Raw genomic sequence first — 18,069 nt, 5'->3', positions numbered from 1 at the left:
GGGAGTCCCTCTACCAGACATTAGTCCTGGTTACGAGAGACTTACCCAACTATCTTTCATAGAGAAGAAATATCCCAAACATATCAGTTTTTGTCCTGCCCTGGGGCAGTCTAGCACCGAAATGCTAGGCAATTCTCCTCTGAACAAGAGTACCAACAGCAAACCCAGACGCGTGTTTCGGTATGGTTGGACCTCATCGGTAGGGTGGAGCTGTGCCTATCTAAGAATAGTGAGCAAGGGGTATATGACTGATATGTTTGGGATATTTCTTCTCTGTGAAAGATAGTGAGCTAAAGACTCTGGGTAAGTCTCTCGTAACCAGGACTAATGTCTGGCAGAGGGACTCCCAGGACTCCCCTTGTTAATTTACATACCATATTGCACATTTCAGAACCAGCAACTTCCATCTCACAGGGGCTAGAGACGTCCATAAACAACTTGTCTTCATCGGAAGATGGTTCTAGCTCAAGCGTCACGGATGCCTCTGGAAACAGCTCATCTAAAACACCCAGATCCTCATACAGGGGCTCTTTAAGAGACTTCATAGACTCATCCATATCTACGTAATCTGCATCTGTATAGTCGGTATCCGTTATAACTGCATCTACACCATCTATGCATTCATCAGAAGCCTTGATAGGGGAAACAGCCTGTGACACGTCATCAAAAGTCATAACATCAAGGCGTTCACATAGCTTATCCAAAGCAGCGGAGTAATCAAGCTCCCCATCAGCGGCTGTAGTTGTTGCTGGCTGGCTTTCAGGGCTGTAGTACTTTACTGGCCTTACCTTGGCAGGCCAACTGAGCAGCTGGACCTTTCAGTTACCCATTGGGATCGCCTACCTTATTCGGGACACCTTCCGTCTCAGTTTCCTAGCATCCTTGGCCCTTCTATGACTTTCACACAACCCCTTGGCATATCCATCAGGACACCATCCCCCATTTTTGTAGCCTTTTGCCTGCTTACTGGCAAAGGTCACACCTGCCTCAACCTGAGCTTATCCGGCTCCTTTATCTCCCGATACTTTAAGAAATGCTGGCCATCCACGGACCGGAATGTCAGCCCCACTGGTAAATCCAAATTCCTCCCACATCCACTCAACAAGACCTGTCCACCAACCGGGCCCTTGCCTAACAGGCAAGCCAACAACCAGGCCTCGCCAACAGGCTTGGTTACTTCCTTGCCCTATTAATTCCAATGCCACATCCAACCTCAGATCACAGGCCAATCCTTAGATATTTTTTCTTTAATGACATACTTTCTCACACAAATAATTTTTCACCCAATTCTTTTCAGTCACTTGCTATTTTCTTAAACACGCGCCTAATAATCCAAATAAATTTGTTTGGTTCCTCCTTAGCATTCTCCTTTTCGTCTGCCTCTGGGCGGCCCCAATGCCTGATTGGCTCTCTGCTAGCATCCTACCAGCAAGTGTCTTCCTTCAACCAATCAGGGAGCGCAGGTTATATCAACATGACCAATGCTGATACTCCCTGTCGGACCACCAAGCTATCCAGAATACCGCCACTAGACCACAGGTAAGGATTCCCCCTCCCCTTGCTCTGCCACCTTGTATCCTGTTTGTTGTCAGTCTTGACACCTCCCGGGGGTACCTGCTGCTGCTCGCCGCACCACGAGGGCCACCAGTACCTGATCGAAACGCATGCTATTTTTTGCCCTGCTACATGCATGGGCCCTCGCCCAGCCATTCCTCACACTCTGCACTGTGCATGACATACCACTTACAGGCCGACCCCTTTCCTTGGCCCTTCTTCACGTCCACCCCCCTGGGGCTAGCACTCCTCTCTAGATACAACTAATGCGCCGGGTTAACCATACAGCCGACGTATCCTTTATGGGTCTGCCGGCATGCCTGCACTGACAAGTGTTATATTTGTGTGGTTCACAACAGAGACCATGCATACCGGGGTCCCAACACATGTATTTTGCCACTGTGCCATATTTGTGTGGTTCACAACAGAGACTACGCCTACCGGGGTCCACACACTTACAATTTTGCCACCATGCCCGCACTGTCGAGCACCTTTGTGGACAAGCATATGACAATACACCTTACCTGGTTCTCCATAGCTAATTGTTTCCAATAACACCGCACCATTGTTTTCACCTCCACCCCCACTGGCAAGACTTCACTGGGGCAATTCCCCCCTCCCTCTTTCTTTGACTTATCGATTGCGTCATGGCCACCACGATCTATACTCATTGACATTTCAGGACCAGTGCATGTACATTTCTCCACAACCTTGTCTTCTCCTACATGCCTTCCACCTATGGATATAGATAGGCGTTGGAAAATGCTAATAACAGCCTCAATTACCTTGCTTTTAGATTGGCTACCCAGCAAACAGCCCGCACCCAACCAGGAGTCATCACAGTCGCTTTACCCCTATCAAGGATCTTCACAAATCATTGGTAAGCACCATTAGATTCCCTACTCCTTCACCTACCCCATTGGGTTCCTCATACTAATCCTTTCCCTTGCCTTTTTCCTTCCCCCTCCCGTTGTTCTCTCCTTAGTACACCATTATCAATGTAACCTGCTAATGTGCTAATCATGAACATGTTTTCATTTATGTAACTTTGGCTTATTTTGCAATCACCTTGGTACACGGCGACCACCACCACAACTCACACAACACCCTAATATGACACGTTACAATGGTTTTCTATTGTATGACTACCTGCGATTCGCTATCACTGCGCCGTCATTACTTCCACACGTATCACCCCACACCTCACTCATTAAAGCCCTGATAAGCACTACGGTCGAAACGTGCGCCGGCTTTTGTTTCACCCCACATGGCACATGTTGCCACACCTTGATAAATGTGCATTACCATATTCAAATCTGTTTAATGCAAATCAGGAGTCACATGTCTCTAACTCCAACAAGCTGACTACTCAGAAAATGGTAACTGTTTTTTTACAACAATCAACAGCCAGCGCATTCAACATAGAGGGTTTGTCATCTCACCCAGCAACGGAAAATCTATTAAGGTTTCTCCCTGCAGTGTCAGGGGATTTGGGTCTTACGGAGTAAGGAAAGGATGGCTTATTTGGGACTTGTCCAATCCTCCTGGGTTATGAGAGATTCCCTTAAGGGGGATTCCGAGTGGTTTCATATCTGAGGGTTCCCATTATTTCACCTCAGGGAATATTTCTTGGAGTGGATGAGAAATCAAGTAAGATAAACTTTATTTCGCCTCCACAAGAAAGAAGGGGAAATGCCTCCATACCCCTTTCCTTGTAGGGTATTATATATACAGCTAAGGTGGCGAGGTTACCTATTTGTAGACCTAAAGAGACCACGACTTTATCTCTCCCTTGTATTAGAGAGTTTTGGGGACATCGGAGGAGATAACTGTTACCCTCTATTGTTTTTCGGTTGGGAAAAATAGCTTGAGAGACCAAGGGGATAAATTGTTCTCCCATTTTCTGTGCCAAGGGTGGAAGGGGCGGTGTTATGCCCTACATTAATTCCTCCCCATAGAAGGAAAAGGAGTTTAACAGGATTTGTCTTTATTGGGATTTTATTCTAGTAACGTGGGTCCTCCAACTATTATCAATTGGATCAAATCCCACTACTGACACCCTTTGTGATGAACTCATGGTAACTACAGTAAAGACAGACAGAAGTGATCACAGTTCAAGGGTGTTTATTGAACAATGAATGTAGGGTGGAAAAACGCCTAATCTAAGCCTAAATCTAAGACGGGAGAAGGTGTCGACCATCAAATGAAAAATAAAGCAGTCCTGGTGGCGTTGTGTCAAATAATAAGGGCCTATATTAAGAAACCTATTGCCAAACCGTGCAACTAATACAAAAAGTGTGTGGGATAGTTTTCGAGAAAGGAAAGAAATGTTTGTAAATAATATGTCAGGATACGGTATCCTGGGACTCCCTTCCCCACGGTTTGTATATGGGGTAAGATGGGAGCTTGGAGCACAGCACACACTCAGGAATTCCCAGCATGCGTTAACAGTTCCAATGGCAGCAATCAGGACCGTCGATGGACAAGTCTTCTTCCTCTTGAAGGTCTCTTGCCTTCGAAAGCCTACAAACAAACACAAAGCTTTTCTTGCAGTTCACGTCGGGTGAAGGTTTCTCCCTTGCGTCCCCCTCTTCTGGGGCTGACCCTTCAAAAACCTTTCCTTCTCTTAATCGGTTTTGGGTGATGTCTTCACCTCTGGATCTCCCTCGTTCAGGCTCGGAACCGCCTTGACTGTTGGCCTCCCTCTACTGGGTTCCCTGTGGTGTTCTACGATCTTCTACTATGATTCCCACAAAAGTCTGTTCAACAGTTGGTGTTGAACAGCCCTTTCTCAGGTTCACGTGATCTGGGTAATAACGGCTTACCCCTGGGTCACCCTCTTCCAGGGCTGACCCTTCTTTGACAAGTGGGACAGTGTACTTCTCCTGTCTTACAGTGTCTCTTGGTTTCTCCCTCAGTCGGGCTCAGATTCCAAAATGACCAATGCAACAGTGTATTTCTCCTGTCCCCTCCTTAGCATCTCAATGTCTTTTCAAACAGTTCATAGTGGACATTCCTTGCCTTGTCGACACACTGTTTCTCAGGACTTTAGACTTTGCCCCCTTCTCGTTAGCACCCCTCTTCTGGGTTCACTCTTGCCAATTTCACAATCACTTTCACTTGTAGTTTTTATGGGATTCACTTCCCCTTTTACTTTCACAATGCAGGATTCACTTCCCTTTTTACTTTCACCATGCAGGATTCACTTCCCTTACTTTCTCAGGTTTGTGGATCAAAGTCTTTTGAGTAAGAGGATTTTACTAGACCTCCAGTATGACCACTTTGACCTCTTCTGGCGGCTCTCCTACGGACTTCTGGTTTCTGTAGTTTTCTTCAAACAGGGATCGACCAGAGTCTCTTGGAGCGACACCCACGTGGTGCCAGTTCTCTCTGCAGCTGGTCTCCCAATACTTTTACAGTTCTTTCATAGTTCATTACAGTTCAAACTTGCCACTTTGCGTTCCTCATTCAACACAGCCCGGTTCTTATTGGTTCTCCCCTCGACTCACTGGCTGTGACGAACCGCTTGGCTTTCTGCTTTATTGGAGTCAAGGCTGGTACCACAGTAGCAGGAGTTTCCCTCCCTCTCGCTTATCAGCGTCGACACACTCTGTGTACTGTTGACATCTGATGCAAGAAACTTGCTCTATTGTCCGTGGTCTTAGGCTTTCCTCCACAAAGGTTCTGTGGGTCTGGGATGAAAAGGGCAAGGTCACTTCTCTCCTCGCCACCCTCTCGCTTCCCGCCACCTTTGTCCTTCTCTTGAACTGCCGCACCTGCTTAGCCGTCTCGTGTTGCTGTCAGCTGTCCTCGCAGTGTGCTCTCTTGCTCCACCTTTTATCCGTATGGGGAAAGGAAAGGGCCGTCAGGTGTGTGTGAATTGGGTTTTCCTTAATTGCCTGACTCTGCCTGACCCTTGGGTTGGGACATGTCAGGTAAACAACATTAGCATTAGTCTGTTGTCTTTCATGGGGCAACACTGTGTTCATGTCGGAAAAGGGGTTGGAATGTCGGATGGTCCTACAAAATATGATGGGGGAGGTTTGCAAAATGAACGAGAATGACCGGGATGTAAAATAGAACCGAGGGGATTGTGGGAACGGTAGTGAGTTGCCAAAGCAGCCTGTGGTTTCGGAAAGTGACAAAGTGACAGGATTGGTAAGGTTTGGGGGGAAAAATAAACCCGGGGGATTGTAGGAATTGTAGTATTTTATCTGAGCAGGTTGGTGTCACAACCCTTACCCAAAACCCCCTCTGGCAAACCCATTGGCCAGGTGGAGTCAGGACCCGGCCTCTAGAGCCTGGCATCCTCTTCAAAAGCCCTCATGGGGCCAGTCCTGGCACCTTTGGCGCCAGGCTCATACACCATGAAAAACAATGTGCTTGGGAACTACTTTATTGTATTGTCAGCCAACATGGAGGCATCCACATAGCTTGGTTCCTAAGAACCCAGCTATGCGGTCTAGTGTTTTGGGTGTGGTAGCCTAGGGACTACTTTACCTGGACTATTTTGTTGGGGCTATTTAAACCACACCCGAGCAAGACAATACGCTTCGCGTTACTTTGCAGCTTGCAACGTGACGCTCACCGTGTCCAGCTATTCCCTTGAACCTCGGAGAAGCAGAACCTGCAAGGAGACAAAAGGAACATCATTAGCAGCAGCATCTTACCTGCAGTCTTCATCTTTAAACACTCGCAGCTACTGAGAACAGCTTCCTCGAATCTGCACGCCTCCCGGACAGAACGACCTGAAAGAGGAAGATAGAGGCAACATTAAAGAAAGCAGTAGAGACATTTACAAATTAGAAACTGCCCAAAAGGCTTACCTGGCCGGTCGCCTCTCGGCTGGCACCACTCCGGGCATTCCACTCGCACTGAAGAACACAGCGACCTACAAGGAAGGAAAACACAGGTTAGCAAAGGCAAGACTTTGCAGCACTTCAAATAGCGCTTACTTACCGCATCATAGCGTTCTTAATGCGCCATCATTTACCAGCGGGGCTCAACCAAGCCAGTTCGCCGCGCAGAAGCTTTGCATACCTAAAGGAGAAAAAAGAGACATTTTAAACAAAGAAAGGCATGCAGGATAGCAACAAAACTAAAGAACAGCAATAAGACCTACCTGAACAATATCAAACGGGCCGGCGTCAGTGAAGTAACTGGACCGCACTCGCCCATGAAAGACAACGCGCCCCTGCAAAGAAGGCAGGACGGAGAGCACGCCTAATTCTACCACAAGGTGAGGAGAGGGCGCCAGAGGGGCTGAAATAATACGGTGGTGGAGGGAGGATACTTACCCCAGTCGGTCAGTCTTGAACACAGTCCTCCTGTATTTTCAGGCAGAACCTTCCCTGCAGACCACATCAGGACAAAGCTGAGAAGCATACCAGCGAGTAACCCGGCTGGGTGGCGTCCCTGTGGATACCAGGTGAGTGTAACAGTTGGGAGTGTGGAAAATGATAATCAGAAAGACAGGAAGAGGAATGATTGGGAGTATTTGGATAGGAATAATCAGGGGGACGTGGAGAAGAATGTCCGGGATTGTTCGGGCCGAATGCAGGAAAACAGGGATTCTGGGAGGAATCGTTTTTGGATGTTACGGGGTGCTGGTTTGGTGCAGAGGGATGATTGGATCCGGGCAGGAGGGATTGAATGCCAGGAAGCGGGCCAGTTGTATGATAGCCTATGAAGGTTTGAGGGAATTCCCCCTCCTCTCCTTCCCTCTGGATTATGCCATAACGCATCTCACCCCCAGGAACTGGATCCAACTGGCGATGGCCATGTCTCAGCCACCAGAGATCGCTGAGCATGAAGGAGGGGAGAATTGGTGAGGGTGTTCACTGTCACTACAGACACAGGGAGACAAGGTGGAAAGGCAGGACTGACCCAATTCCCACTATTAGAGAAGGGGGGGGCTGACCTCAATATATACCATGGCAACAGATTGACAAGGATAACTTGTGGTGTAAGCTACCTTTGTTGACCGCAGGAGCTGGGAAATTGATATATGAGATAGAAAGATTGACAGCAGGGACAACATTAGCAGTGGGTGACATGAAAAGCGTACTTTTGGCCATTCTCGGGGAGGTTACGGATGATCTATGGAAAAGGGCCGGCTACCCAGGAGTAAAAACACAGAATATGACGCACAATGGTTCACCTTTTAACAACTGCCGAGCGGCAGTGTGGCACGCTCTAAGGGTGCAGTACCCAGACACCTTGGACATCAGTGCAATTTTGACACGCAAAATGGGGGAACACGAAGACCCCTTGTAGTATATTCAGGCTATTCTAGAGAAATGGAGACTTGAGACACAGGAATTGTGGAATAAAACTGGGATTGTTCTATCATATATTATGTCAAGGTTTACCTGAGCAGGTGCAAAAACGTCTCAAGAAGTTAGTGGGGTTGGAGGCTAAACCATGGTCTGAAATGCAACTCACTATAGTACACTATTGTAGGTAAATAGAAGAAAACATGAGAAAGAAACGCAAGGAAAGAAAGCCGGAAGAGGCAAAGTTAATGCAGAAGAAACTGTCAAAATACACTATGGAAGGGGTGATGTTAACAAGCACATGCGTAGTACAGACCGCCACCCACAGGAGGAGGTTTCATGGGGCGGGCAACATGCACCATGGGTTTAGAGGAAGAGGAGTGCCACCTAAGGGAAGGGGGTATGGATATCAGATGCAACAAGGCCAAGAGGGGTTCTCAGAGGGCTATCAGAGACCAATGGGAGGACCACCCCAGTGTTGGGTGTGTGGATAGATATGGCATATTTCTCGAGTGTGGAGAAGCAGGGCAGGGATGTAAAAGAATGGGGGAATGCCATATCAGGCGCATATCAGGGAGAACAGACTGACTTTCATGCCCAAGACCAAACACAGAGACATGTACAGACCCCAGACGCACACGGAAAGGCAGACCAGCCTATGGTGCAGACACTCCAGATGTAAGGGCCCGTACAATCATATTCACTGGCACCACCTGCATCGCAGCTGCAGAGTAATAGGCAGTCATTGGACACGACACAACAGAATGACCAGGTGCCAACACATGCAGATTCAATGGGTGTCACTCCCATCTGGAAGTTGGGAGGGGTGACTGTGGGGGGGCAATCCATTCATGAGGAATGGAAAGTCGTTGTACCCACAACAGGGCAGCCCACAGACGGACCTGATGTGTTCCATCCTATCGATTACACCCAACCCAGCAGAGGAACCACGTATAGGGGTGACGATAAGTAACAAGACTTTCTCCTTTCTTGTAGACACAAGGGCGACTAGGTCTTGTATCAGGGAAGGAAGATAGCCAATGTCAGTTGATGCCATGAATGCACAGGGATTTTCTGGGGTGACGGATTTGGTTCCTTTTTCTGACGATCTTACACTTTATATAGGGGAGCACGATTTAGCTTTACCATTGTTGTATTCCTGACAGACACCAGTAAGCATAATGGGAAGGGACATCATGAGTAAACTTAACATGACCATCTCATTCACAGACCAAGGGGGTCATTACGAGTCGGGCGGTAGGGGATACCGGGCCCCGGCAAGGAGACCGGTGCCGGTAATCCCCTACTGCCCGATTCCGAGGTCCCCTAACGGGAACCGCAAGGGACGTGTGGTCGGACCACACGTCCCTTACGAGTCCCGTTAGGGGACCAGGACGCTAATTACGGGCCTGCCATTAGCAGGCCCGTAAATAGCGCCTTCCCCATTTCCATTGAGCCCTATGGGGGCTCAAATGGGAATGGGGAATGGTTGGTGCAATGGGGACTTACCAGTCCTGCCAGGGTCGGACTAGACCGGTAAGTCCCCATTGCACCACACCGGACTCGGTCCCGTTATTGGTGGCAGTGATGGTGCAAATAGCGCCATGACTACCGCCAATCCCGGAATGAGGCCCCAAATGTCATGGGACTGCATGCACAGACAGTTTTAAACTAATAGTAATTGGTTGACACTAACCTGGATCAGTTACAGCGACTGTGGATAATGAGAAATCTCCCCGACCGCCTTGTTCCCCCTTTGTCTGAAAAGGGTGTCAGGGAGAAACAGGGTACTCAGGGAAACCCTGTGGGGCACAAAAAAAACCCTGATGACTGAAGCCAGGAGCAAGCATGCTGTCTATGTCGTCTAGGCGTAGGTTCTGAGGCCCGAAGTGACCCGTTGCGTATTATAGGAAGCCGGGTCTCGAAGAAGAGCAGGAAAAGGGAATGAGCTCCAAGTATACTAAGAGGCTCTAATGACAATTCTCCGTACCATTGAGGTGTTCCTGGCGGTGTTTGTTAGAAAAGGCGGGAGTGGCTATTCCTTTGACTGGCTGATAAAGTAGAAAGAGAGATCAGAACAATCCCTGTTAGGACAGAGAGAAAGGAGAGAAACGGGACAGCGCTCCCACCTGGTCAGGATGCTGTGTGGTTTCTGGCTTGTCGGTATGCTGTGTGGTTTCTGGGAGGCAGCTCGGGGGAAGAGACAAATAACGGATCTGCAATCTGAGGGAGAAATCTTCTGCGCTAATGGTTTGAGGGAGAAATGGAGTTGTAAGCGGTGGGTGGCCAGATGCCGGAGAACAATGTGATACAGGATGTTTCCTACCGTGGTATTCGTGGGGGCTTGGGAAGTAAGCCGACTGCAGGGAAGAGGAGCGGGAGGTAATCTCAGCTCATCCAAAACAGTGTGGACTTGGCGAATGAATCGGTGGCAGCGTAGGAAGTAGGCGAAAAGCCAGGAGCAGGGGAACTGCAAGACAGAAGGGGACAGGGTTAAAGAGAGTTTCAGAAAACCAGGATCTATGAGCATTAGCGAACGATTCACTCACAAAGCGTCTCTCAGAGAAGTAGCAACGCATTGTGTCTCTGTTCCAGGCTGCTGATATTCTGCGTACGGAGCTTGAGGCGGTGGAGTCAGAGAGCAGGCTTGAGCGTCGGCAGGCACAGAAGCAACACGCTCCGTTCTGGACGCCATCTTAGAAAGGGCAAAGGCTACAGTATAACACTGCCTTCTACGTTGCCACCATGACCAGCGCCGAAAAGGAGATGTGACGGTGTGCTCCCTTCTTGGGATGCAGCCGATGGAACCAACACACCAAACGAGACACGTGTATCCCCGAGGCGGACTCCAAAGTCCTATCAGTAGGAGAATACCCCTTCCAAGCAACAAAATACTGGAGGCGGCCTCTGAAGTATCTGGAGTCACAGATTCCAGAGACCTCAAATTCTGGTCCTGTAGGGGTAGAGAGTGGAGGAGGATGAGAGTTACTGCCTCACTGAAAGCGGTCGGGAACAATCGGGCTTGATCTGGGATACATGGAACACTGGATGTATCCGGGACCAGGTTGGAGGGAGCCTGAAATGAAAGACCACTGAGCCAATCTTCTGGATGATCTTGAACGGGCCAAAGAATTGTGGAGACAGCTTGGAGGGCACCAGATGCCGAGGCAGGAAACGTGATGATAGCCACACTGGATCTCCGACTGACAGAGTAGGAGTTGAGGACCTGCGACTGTCCTCAAACCGTTTCACCCGTTCTTGAGCGGCTTGCAGAGCCATCTGAGCTGCTGTATGACCCTGCTGGATGTTCATAAGTAAGGCATGAATATCCGGAAACCGAAAAAAAGATGGTACCGTTGTTGGGAAATATGTAGGGTTTTAACCATCAAAACAGTAAAAGGGACTGGACCTCAAGGCTGAGTGAGGGGCGTTGTTGTAGGCGTATTCCGCCTCAGGGAGGAGGTCCACCCAGTTGTCCTGTGCTGCAGAGATAAAACACCAAATTAGCCTTCCAAAGCCTGGTTCAGTCGCTCAGTTTGCCCGTTGGTTTGGGGATGGAAACCCCAGCTCAATGCACGCTTGATGTTGAGGCAAGCACAAATATGTTGCCAATACCGTGAAGTGTATTGCAGACCCCGATCTGACAAGATGGTATCTGGCAGCTCATGTCATGAGAATATGGATTCTATAAATATCCTGGCCATGCAAGCAGCTGTAGGGACCTCAGAAAGGGGCACAAAGTGGGCTAATTTGGTGAAATAATCGATTGTGACCATGATCGCAGTGCATTTTCGTGACGGAGGCAGATCAACAATGAAGTCTATGGAAATGATTTCCCTGGGCTTATCAGCGATTGGCATCTTGGTATGATGGCCCAGCGGGAATGATCGGGGTAACTTTGACTGGAGACAAACGTAACAGGCTGACACATAGTCATGGACATTGGTGGCCAGTGTTGGCCACTAGAAATGTCTCTGTATTAGTTTGATAGGATTATATCTCACTGCAGGTGATGGTTTTGGTGGCCCCGTGGTAGGCTTTGTTATGCTATGTCACTTGTCCACCCTAAGATGGCCGCCTGGGAGTCCCACTACGTTGATGCTCGGCAAGCTGTTCCTGCCGATTCAGTGTTTCCGCAGTCAAGTGGTCATGTGACAGAATATAGACTGTTGGATTCTGAGCTCACATGTGTCGCTACTCCAAAGCAGGATGCTTCGTAAGTTTGTCACCTAGGAAATTATTTGACCTGCTATTTGCCTTTAGCCTTCTAATTCCATTTGTTTCCTTAGATCTGTCCCACTCGCAGACATACCCGCGCTGCACTTCTTTGTCCAGACTCTGCACGCCTCGGAAATAATTCCTTCCTCGTTGTATGCGGAAGTCAAAACCCAACCGTTACTTTCTTTAGTCTCTTTCGCCCATGAATGTACAGTAGGAGCTTCGTTGCATATCCTTGACATCCTCGCAATAGTATTTGCTCTGTAGTCATTATATTCATTCATCTGCAGTTACCTCGTGACTCAAGCCCTGACTCGCCTGAACTCTTCCGGTTTACAGACCCGTTTCATGAACAGATTCTCTTCCTTTGGCTGCCTTCTTCACCGTAGGTTACACGGGAAAGAAATAGGGCTCATTCTCACACGATTAAGATATATATTTACTCTTGTTCTTGTCCTACATAGAACACATCAAGAAACCCAAGACACCTTGCAGGGAAACACCCATCTCAAATATAGGTACGGGCTGTTTGCGTTCCATCTGTTTTTATAATCTCTCTTTTCTGATCACATTCTGATTTTCCCTCTTCTTCTCTCTGTCAGGCTTTCTACGGAAATCCTCCTGTGATGAGGTTTTTCCAGAATATTCTGGCCCACCTTTCAGAAGAGTGAAGAGCCGCAGTTGACCTACACACTCTAATCCTGAACAGGGTTTTCTACCCCAGAGGGTTTCCCTGGGGATTTTGCCCCTCTCTGCCCTGGTAATATCTAGGCAGAGGGAAGTAAACTTCTCAGGGGGGTTTTCCTCTCAACAAGACACTGCCATGTGACCAGGTTAGTGGTTATCTGCTTCTTTATATCGTGTTATGACAGATAGTGTTGGCGATTCATCAATTGCCAGCTGCTTGGGAGTCATGGCACATGTGTATGACCTCGACCTGAAGGGGTGCCGTCAGGATTAGGATCTGATGATCTCGAAAGTAGTAGCCTCTCTCTAGCAACAAACCATGTTTCTGCATGAGTAAAAGGCAGCCATTTTCATGTTCCTTGGACACTTGTCAGACTTGCTGCAGGAAATCTGTTACCACATGGAGGAATGTGGCCTTGGGAGAAAAAAAATGTGAGCAGAACCTGGCTACCAGTAACTCTTTTCTGGACAAGGCATTAGCATGAAGGTTCCATCTTCCTGGAAGATATGTGAAAATGATATTGTATGATGAGAAAAAGTGAGCCCACTGGGCTTGCCGACTATTTCTTGTCTGTGCATATTGTAGTGCCATTAGATTCTGGTGGCCCGTTCTTACTTTGATCTGGAAACTTGGGATTAAAAGCAGATTTCTCACTGGCCACCAGTGGCGCAAGGATGAACATCTCCTTTGTGTAATCTGCGTCCCACCGTCCCAAAAAGTGGCTTGAGCCCCACCATGGCACCCCCATCAAGGAAACAGTGAGAACCCTGTGGCATAAGGTGGTCTCAACGTCCTGAGAGAAAATCTGATTCAAATCGGACAAGGTTTCATCGAGATAATTGAGAGAGCTAAGTCTCGCTTACTAACTGCGCAACAGGCTGGCAACGTAAGTGTTCGACAGAGTGCCGCAGCTCGATCGTTGCCTGTGATAGAGATGGAGGGGCCTGTTCCGTCGAGAAGAGCCCATTGGCGAACGATCACTGTCGGCAACGTTTGTGAACAAATGGCCCTCCCGGGCCTTGGAACAAGTACAGCAGAGATGATCCTGGTCGCAGCTCAGAGCAGCGCGGTCTTTACAATGGTGAACCAACGAACACTGCATTGTCTTCCTTAACACCGAGAGACTCGTTCCTCCGTCTTCTGCTACGGTAACCAGTGCTTTCTGGTGGAATCATTTGAAGAAGACACAGTGTTCCACGGATTGTGCCTCCTGGACCCGAAACCACAATCAGCCTCCTGGGCCATAGGCAAGTGGTAGAGTCTCGGTCGCTGTTCGCGGTCGCAACTTTCACCCACTTAAAGATTCTCCCCCCCACGGGGACCCTAGCTCAAGCCCTGCTACGGACTTATTTGACACACTTGTGTTGTCAACCCCATACGGTTTGGCCTGTGCAGCAGCCCTTCCCCACGCGGACATCAGTGCCTCGCCCCATATGTTGGCGTCTGGAAAACCGAAGCATGAAATTGAACCGAGACGCAACAAAGAGAGGTATGGAACGTGTTATGGACCCTAAAATACGACTGCTCAACAAATTTAAGGTTGTGACCGTCCGAGGGGACTACTAATCATAAGGCTCACGCATGAAACGCCCAGTGGCCGCATAAGGTTTACAGCGTGCCCGGAGCCTGCTTAGACACACACCTCATTCCGGCCCTCTGGGCAGACGCAGCCGGCCTACACCAACTATTTATGTGCCTCACGGCCCAGGACTGCCGCAGGTAGCTGGTGCTGCCTGGTTTACACACGGCCCTCTGAGAAGTCTATGGGGACCAAAGGGAGAGGTGTACGATAAACATACGCCAAACGTGTTGAGTGTGGCTGTGAAAGAGAGGGATTCAGGCCAATTCGGAACTCCACCTAGCACTCAACCTATGTACTTCGACACGATCCAGATTCCTGGAGTCATTCTGAACACACCCAAATTTATTGCAGACTTTGTGGGCTCGCTCCAGCTACCCTGAAATGCTCCATACATCACGCACAGGGGAAAGGTGACAAGAGGAACCAGATATTTGAAGACACTTTCGCACACTTTGTGACACCACGGGCGACATTTGCAGACAGCCCCCTCACGCCCTCAAAATCTTTCTAATATTCTTTCACAGTAAAGGACCGCGATAGGCAACCCGAGTGAAAGGCACCCTCCTCTGAGAAGTGGGAGAAAGCCCTCACAGCCACAAGGAGACCTATGTGTGTCACGACACTGTTAAACAAAACAGCATTGTAGAAAAAGTGGTTGAACCTGCTCCCCATCACAACCCAAAATTAGAGGGTTGGGCCCTGGTTGTACAAGGCGTGTGCCCTCCTCAAAACCAGGCTCGCGTACCTATCCAAACAGCCTGCTCTCTTCAGCCAGACACAACCGAATCAGGCTTGTCCTACCGGACTAAGGAATTTTAGACTAGGCAATAGACTTCTCAAACCACCAGGTACACACCCACCTCACAGCTACCCTAAGAATGAACTAAAACACGCCAGGCGAAACATGCACAAAAGGAAACCTAGCTGCAATCAAACACCTTGTGCAAAATCTTCTGAAACCTCACCCAACAAGGACCACATCAGCAATAACACTAAAATAACACAAAACCTCAAGGGAGGTCTCATCAACGCTAGATCTTTAATAGCCCACGCCTCTGAAATTGCTGACATTATTACCTGTAACCAACTCGACTTCCTAGCGGTTACTGAAACATGGCTACACAAAGCTGCTGGCCCTAGCCTTATGATAGCCATACCCCCTAACTTTACCATCTTCAGAAAAGACAGGGAAAAGTCCAAAGGAGGAGCATAGCTCTTATCTGCAGAGCCAACCTCACCATCAAAGAAATAGACAGTATTACTATGCCGTCAGCTGAACTACTCTCCCTAAAACTAGAAATCTCTGCCTCACGTACTATCACAGTACACCTTATCTACAGACCCCCCGGTCCATTAGGCACTTTTGAAGAAGACTTAACCACCCTCTTATGTCAAACCGGGAACACAAATCATTCTACTAGGCGACTTTAACTTAGGCTATACGGACTTAAAAGACTCCCAATGCCTCCATCGTAGCCAACACTATTGTGGAAGCAGGACTCACTATCCGGAATAACGGCCCCACGCACTCTAAAGGCCGTACATTGGACTGGGTCGCAGACATCAACTGCGTGTCCCTTATAACGGCAATTGAACCCTGCATATGGACTGATCACTATCTGATCTCATTGTCCATTTCAGACCTTCCCCAACCTAAATCTACTAAACCTCATGCTCCTCCTGCCCGTACCCGCTGCAAAAAAAATAACACTCTCGAATCTTCTCCCCTTGATCCAGCCTATCACTAATCACTCTAGCCTGATCTCTAACCCCAATGATCTAGCTGACCTGTAGAAATAACACCATCAACTCAGCGATTGACGCCATTGCGCCGCTGACACTCACCAAATCTAAACCTATTGACCATCTTAACACCTGGTTCATTCCCATACTAAAAGCCTTACGCAAAGAGAAACAACACGCAGAAGCCTGCTGGAGAAAAAACCCTTCTCCCCATAACCCAAAATCTCCTCACTACCCTTACTAACAGCTACAAAAAACAAATCATTCAGGCTAAAAAAGAGACCTTTAATGACAGAATCAAAAAAGAGAATTCGAATACCAGGGAAATCTTCTCCATCCTGAGAGAATTAGAATCCCCAATCGCACCCATAGACTCTTGTACCAAAGACAAAGCCTGGTGCACAAGCATTCAAAAGGCCTTATGCAATAAAATCACAATGTTACAAGACAAAATATTAGCCAAAATATCTGCCTTCCACAACATTGCCCTCTCCACACAAGAGACCATACTTCAGGAACTTGCCGCCAACCAAACCAAACCCCCGAAGCAATTTAGTTTTAGAGCCATTTCTATTGCGGAAACCAAGAAGATCATCATGTCTCTTAAACCGTCTCGATGCACAGCCCAATTATTAAAGAGGCTGTAAATGAACTAGCCCCCTTCATCACATCATTTATCAACTCATCGTTCAAAACATGTTCTGTGCCAACTAATCTTAAAGATGCCTGGATATTACCTCTCCTAAAAAAGGCAAACCTGGATCCCAATGTCCCAACGAACTATAGGCCCATAACAACTGTCCTGTTCCTCCTCAAAATCCAAGATAAAGCTGCATAATATCTACAAATCCAATCCTATCTGGAGATCAATAATCTACTAGGGACAAGACAATCAGGATTTAGACCGAGACATGGAACCGAAACGGCCCTCCTCGATCTTAAAAACCAACTAGACAAGCGCAAAGATAGAGGAAACATCTCTATGCTCCTACTCCTAGACCTATCAGCTGCCTTCGACCTGGTAGACCACAAGGTACTTTGTAATCACCTCAAATCGGCGGCCAACTTCTCCACAAAAGCCAGGGCGTGGATAAACTCATTCTTGGACCAAAGAACTATAAGAGTCTTCTCACCTACATCAGCAGCGGACCCAGTCCCCATCACCTGTGGAGTCCCTCAAGGATCATGTGTTTCCCCCACTTTGTACAATATTTTAACAAAGCCTCTCTTTGACATATTGGACAAACTAGGGGTCTCATATACCAACTACGCTGATGATACCCAAATCCTTATTCCAATCCAAGGGGACTATGATAAGGACACCAGCCTCATAAATAAAATCTACCAAATCATCCAAACCTGGATGGCCACGCACGGCCTATGTCTTAACGACGACAAGACCGAGCTATTAATCATCGGATCCACCAGTAAACTTAACAAATTACCCCATCTGTACAACTCCATCACGATTGATGGTATCAAAATTAAGGTAGCCAAAGAAGTTAAAACCTTAGGATTCTACTTAGATTCAGCTCTTACCCTCGACAAGCAAGTAAATGCCACAGCCTCAGCAACCAGTTACACCTGCAAACTAATTCACGCATGCAAACCATACCTTTCCACAGACAGCTGCACCACTATTAGCGCGAGCCCTCATCATCTCCAAACTAGACTACTGTAATGCACTGTATCTAGGCAATAGTAAACATAACATCAACAAACTCCAAACCCTGCAGAACAATGCCCTTAGAACAGCCCTAGGTATTCCCAAAGGGCAACACATATCTGTCCATGGAAGAACCGTCAACTGGCTGGCCATCAATATACGCATCAAATTTAAAACTCTGAACATTACACACAATTGTCTGAACAACAAAGCACCTGCATACCTCACAGAAAAATTCATTAAGCACACGTCCGGACGACCCATCAGAAAGGCCCTCTCAAACAGCATCAAAATCCCCAACTTTAAACTGAAAAGAACTGGTGGGTCCAGCTTCCCAGTTCTA

This window comes from Ambystoma mexicanum, chromosome 10 (genome assembly GCF_040938575.1).
Source record: "Ambystoma mexicanum isolate Mex_15411 chromosome 10, UKY_AmexF1_1, whole genome shotgun sequence".
Classification (NCBI taxonomy): domain Eukaryota; kingdom Metazoa; phylum Chordata; class Amphibia; order Caudata; family Ambystomatidae; genus Ambystoma; species Ambystoma mexicanum.
The sequence above is the reverse complement of the archived record's forward strand: the minus strand, read 5'-3'. Positions refer to the sequence as shown.